Here is a 6,484-nt window from a genome sequence, read left to right on the forward strand (position 1 = left end):
ATATATATTATTATTATTATTATTATTTTTTTTTTTTGTGCTAAAATCTGAAATTATCTTATGATCTTTTTTTTAAATTTTTTTTTATTAAACATAGAATACAAGAACTCATAGAGGTAACAGCATAGAATAAAATCAAATACAATAACAATCAGCATCAAACCTTAAAATTATCTTATGATCGTCGCCAATGGAACCGGAACGGAATCACAATCCTTCATTTCTTCCCTAGCTGTCACAAAGGCAAGTGCGATTTATTTACGTGCAATTCTACACACTGGCCACTAGGCGTCACACACGACGCGTTGCTCAGCGTTCCTAAAACGAGTTGTTGAAAACATTTAAAAATATTCAAAAGGCTTACTTTAAAAGTAATTATTAGAAATCATATTCATATTTAAAGGATTCATAATGTAACGATTTAAAGCGTTTGCATACATAAATCTTAAAAACACATTTCATAATCCGTTTTTCAAACTGTTTTGCCTTGTTTATAAGCTTCGAAATGCAATGCTTTTAATCGCGTACGCTGTAACTACAACCCAAAATTACTTTCGGGGATCAACTGGTTAGAAAAATTGTCAATCCCGTCCACATTTCCGCTACGTGCACCCCCTCCACCTCCAATCCCTCCCATTTCCAACCGCTTGCTTTTCCAGCTGCTTTGAGGCCAGTCAGAATCCGTGAAACTATCCGGCGATCAGACACACGGACGCGAGGAACGGGTGCTGAAAATCACGCTGGCCCTGTGGAACATGTCTTTATGCTGCTCAGTCTGACCAAATCCGTCGGCGGGTGACTAACAGACAGCTTGAAGGGCTGGAACAAGCCGTGGACATTTGCCCAAGGAAAGGGTTACTTGTTTGGGAGGAAACTCTTCCAGCTCGCGCTCTGTTTTGATCGCGTTGACGGCGGAATCACATTCGGAATCGTTGGGAACTCGGACGATGATTATTTGCGGTGTTTGGCTTTTGGGATTTCCAGCCTGAGCAACTTGGAAAAATCTTTGGGATGCACTGTCCACAGTAGGGCGACCTGGAAATAGGAAAAGCCCCCGAATAAACCAGTTTACAAACATTCTCGTAACTGAACTGCTGATATTTCGAATCACTATTGAAAATGTCGAATCCTTCTGTGAAGTTCAAAAAGGATAAAGAGATCATCACAGACTACGAGACTCAAGTCAAAGGTAAGGATCATAAAGTGCAGGAGTAGTTGAATGGCTGCTTAAGGCAGTGGTGCAGTGAGAGCATTTAATCATTGAACAGATCACTTGAGCATCAAGCTGATGGTTTGATTCACAGACTGAACATTTTGTTTTAAAGAATCAGATGAATCTTAATTTAGCAAACAACAGGTTTGGTAGAAGCTTGTCACTTGTTGGGTTAATGACAAAAAAAGGTTGAACTTACAAGTAAGCAGAAATGTTTACAAATCTAGTCAAGTCTAGTTTCAAACATTATTTAAAAAAAATTACAAAAAACAGATATTTTGATTTATTGACTTGTCAAGTGGCAAAACTTATATAAACGTATTTCATTATTTTTTTATTCACAAATATCAAGATGTTGTCTTGGGTCCATATGACCCACACACACACAAACACCTTTTCATAAAAAGGTCAAAATATTAGAATTTTTTTTCTTCTAAAATTTGTAATGCAAAAAGTGTCGAAATTGGTCCTTTCTTTTTATGCTTTTCTTGTCACATTGCAGCAAAATGGCTTCTTAAATGTTGGTTATGCCTCAAGACATTTCAATTATTATTATTATTTTTTTTTTTAATAAAACATTGCTGCTTTGTTTGAGAACAAATAATGAAAATGATTGCAAATTACTTTAAATTAAAATCCAACATTTCTTATTTTTCCAAGAATTTCAGCTTTTAATGAGACTTTTTCTCTTTCTTCAATCTCCACCGCCTAGTCCCACAAAAATAAAAATAGGACTTTAATTCAGAAATTGAAAACATGTTTTTTTTGTGTATTCAGTTTTTATGTGATTAATGCACAAATTGTGCTCAACATTACATAACCCAGCTATTTTCTGTTTTACATTCTGTTTTGAGTATTTTCATTTGTGGACGTGTCAGTAATGCAATGGGCTCTCACAGTCGAAACCTAGAAGTGTCAGGCAATTTTAATTTGTGAATTTAAAATTTTCCAAGCCTGGAAAAGTCATGAAAGTTAATATAATGGAGAACATAGAAATATGAGATCAATTCCTTTCTCTTGGCATGCAGGCATGCTATATTTAGATGAAGATGCCTGAGTTTTTATACCAATTCACTTGACTAAGTAGTTGCAGGAACATGTTTAACAATATTGAAAATATTCTATATTGTTAGGCACATTTAGACACTGTCCCTTTCCCCCAGCCACTCAAATGTCTCTTGCTCATTATAAAGATACTTCTAAATTAAATATACATTTTTCTAGTTATTTTACATTTTTTTAAAATATTCCATCAACTGATTTTTTTTTTTTTTACAGTTTATTCAGTAATTGTGAATGTCATTGAAACTCATTGGTCAAATCTGCTGCACCTTATGATAAGGTCACTGTTGAGCAGAACTACTTAAAAACTTTCCTCTTACTTTCCAACAAACTAAGCCGGATGATCTGTTTCCTTTTCGTCTCGTGAGCATCATCATCACAGGAAAGAGGCAGTTGCTGCATTGTTGTAAGTTGTAACCATGGGGATTGTAACCTCCAGGGCTGTTTGCAGACAGAAATGCCTATTATTTATGTAGAGGGAGAGAGCGTGTGTGTGTGTGTGTGAGAGAGAGAGAGAGAGAGGTACGTCGCTATGATGACATGGTTTGTCAGAGCAGCAGTGCTCATTTGGCAGGAACGTTCAGCCCCTTGCTCTGTTGATGACTAAGACTGTTAATAACAGTGTGATGCACAGAATCCGCCCATGCTGAGCATCTCATTAGCTTTGCGCTGCAGCCAAATGGAGTTGTAGTAACATGAAAACACCCCTCAGATTAACAGCCATGACTTTTTTCCGTGACTGGAGGAGGGAGACTTCTTTTAGCACAAACTTTATGCTGGAGCAATGTTGACTGTTATGTTTTTGTGCTTCTAAAGGTAACAATATGTCTAACAATATGCATTCCCTGCAGATTTGGCGATACACAATATTGTGAGATCTTAGCTGACAATAAAAAAATAAGGGAATGTTGTGTTTATCGCAATAAGAAGTTTCACTTATGAAGATAGAAAGGCAGCTTCACTCCTCTTTTCATCTTATGATTATGACAGCTGACGGGCGAACAGGCCAATCAAAAGTGTTTAGTGAGTCAGTGGTGCAAAAGCAAAATATTGGTTATATCGAATATTGTCAAAACGTGGAATTATTATTTATATTTTTAACTAAAATGTAGAAAATATTGTCATTTTTGGCTATATCTCCCAGCACTACCTGCACTGAAATGATTATTATAATTTTTTTTTTTAAAGTTTGAATTTAGAGAAATTTGGGTAACTGTCTATCTGTCTAAATTTGGTAACCGTCTATTCTGAACAATGTAATGAGTTCATGTTCAAAGGTGACAGAGCAGTTGTAGTAAAGAGTTGCCTCTATTTAATCTAAACAAATTTTACATATTGCTATTCTAGCTTCATTTTTGTTTACAATGAAATGCCTACACTGTTGGCATGTTTACCTTTTGTAGCTGATCTATGCTGTGTGAATAAAACACACTGACAACAGTTAAAAAAATGTTATTGAAGAAGCACTAAGAACCATTTTAGTCATTGCTTTTGGCCCTCCAAAACTATTATGGTCAAAACTGCTGTTTCGGACAAATATTTCCGAAACATCAATACTTCTTAAGTATTTTCATACTGCAGTGGTGTCATTGTGGCTGTCTAATTACAGTCAGTTTACCTTTCCTTAAGTCTGCCATGTAGCTTCCCTCAACCAGTTTTTTTGTGATTAATTTGTGGTTAAAAAGTATATAAAATTTTTTTTTTTAAGAAAATGACCGATCATTTTGCGATAAGACCCCTGTTCCTCGGCTGAGATCGTGTAGAGCCCTTTGAAGCTCCATTGAAATGGCAATTTGGACCTTCAGACCATTGAGCACCATTGAAGTCCATTATATGGAGAAAAATCCTGTAATGTTTTCCTCAAAAACCTTAATTTCTTTGCGACTGAAGACAGAAAGACATGAACATCTTGGATTACATTTGGGTGAGTAAATTATCAGGAAATTTTTATTGTGGAAGTGAACTAATCCTTTAAGAACTGTTCACTGAAAAGTTTGTTGAGCAACCAAAAACAATTATTTTATATGGCATTGTTGCGAAAACCTTTGTTTGGAACATTAATTATTAAGAGTGTAAGAGGGATTTGGGATGTTAGCTAAAAAACTAAATTTTTATTTTGATGAAGATAACGAACACAAACCTTTGCAGTAAGATCAATACCTTATAATTTGATCAATATCTTCTAAAGGTAATATTGTTACCTTTAGAAGATCAATAGTACATCAGAGATTTTATGTTGACTTTAATTCAAGAATACTTCCTGTTAGTAATCAAGTTATTAAGGTTACACTTCACATAGTAAGTCTGTCATGACTAACTGTTTTAGTTCCCACATGTTGTTTCTGTTCTTCTGATCTATAAACTTGGCAATGTTTAATCAGTCATAACTGTGACTCATATTGTTTGCTTTAGCACCATCATGAGTCATATGAAGCTTATTTTAGAGTTATCAGGTTAGGTCAGTTTAATTTTATATTTTATTTTAAATAAAATAAAATAAATGTTTTGAATAAAATGATTAGATTTTATTTTTTGTGATGCTGCAAGTTCAGTAGTGGCACTAAATGGCAATGCAGCAAACTCTTAATGCTTGCTCTAAACTATATTATAAACAAGATCAAAATAATAACCTTAAATCAGTTTAAAGTAATTAAAACAATGCCTCTGTTTGACAGCTATGTCATTACAATTTACCGCCTATTATTGTTAATGAAGTCTCTTGCAGTAGAATTCCCACACTTCCTGCTTGAGACATCCTGTACCACTGTTCCCCACAGGTCCACAAATACCTGCCATCTGCTCCGGCCAGACCATCAGTCTTTGTGCTTGTTTCTAGTGCCCAAATAGAGGATGAACACCCTTGGTGTTGGAGGAAAGAGTGGGTGTTATTGATGGGACCATCTGTGTCTACTCTCCCTCTCTCTTATTTGATAGACCAAGCCTGTCTCCTGCCTAGTCTTTCCACGCATGCTGGACTTTTCACTCCACCCAATAAAATTTGCTTCTCTCCACCTAAACGTCACACCCTGACTCCGCCACCCCGAACCTTAACTATACCATCACAAGTCAAGGAATTATTAGGTTGTCTTTACAAGTTAGGTTGTCTGATCCCTCGTGTGTCTATTGCACAATATTGTTATAGCAATTTTTTGTATTTCAAATGGACTCAGTGTGTCTTTGAGTGCGACTTTGGCATCAGTTGCAGTCTGTCTTGTGTGATTCATGGCATCTATCATTTTTCATAGAAGTTTGCACTTATATAGAGAACCTGCTTCATTAGATGAACTGTAATGTTAAAGTCGGCATGAAATGCAAATCCACCCTCTCTGTTTTTTAATGCATGTTGTTGATCTAATTGAGAACAACCCATCTGTGTATATGTTTCATTTTGGACATATTTCTTAAGGTGAAGTCACATTTACCAAAATTTCGCTCATGTTTAAGTTGATCATGCAAATTCGCCACGTGGGCAATTCATTACCTGCCCTGTCTCCGATGACGAAGGTGTGTTACAGAAAAACATTTACAGGCATGAAACATGAAGCTAATAAACATGCAATTACAACAGTATATGATTTGTATGTGATTTTCATGAGATTCTGCCTATGCATATAAAAATACAGTGTTTACCTGAGAAATGCTAAGCAGGTGTAGCGATTAGCTTGATATAAAAGGCTACAAATAACATATTTCTGCAACATTATATGACCAAAACCCTCATTAGACCGCAATCGGAAGTTATTACAAACACTCGATGGTGTTTTAAAATGAGTTTTGAGTAAAAGCATAGTATACATTTTATAAATTGTCTTGTGTAGCATGATGCTACAGTGTGAATGAATGGTTACGTAACATGCGTTTTCCTTGATGCCTCGTCAGAGCCAATCACTGATTTAGGCACATAAAGCATGCTGCATGCTTATTGGCTCACTGACGTTGACGAGATTAACCCCTTAGGTGTTCAAATTTGGTACTGAACGACAAGACATTTTTCGATACTCGATGGTATATATCGAGGCAATTCGCTCAGTGCCTATAAAGTATCGAACTCGATACCCAACCCTAATTGTTATTAACCCCTCGGAGGTGTGTGGAGTACTTTTTATGATGGGTGGATGCACTTTATTTTGCTTCAAAATCTTGACCATCATTCACTGCCATTATAAAGCTTGGAAGAGCCAGGACATTTTTTAAAGGGGTCATATGATG

Source organism: Sinocyclocheilus rhinocerous, unplaced genomic scaffold (assembly GCF_001515625.1).
Source record: "Sinocyclocheilus rhinocerous isolate Xijiao unplaced genomic scaffold, SAMN03320098_v1.1 scaffold975, whole genome shotgun sequence".
Lineage (NCBI taxonomy): Eukaryota > Metazoa > Chordata > Actinopteri > Cypriniformes > Cyprinidae > Sinocyclocheilus > Sinocyclocheilus rhinocerous.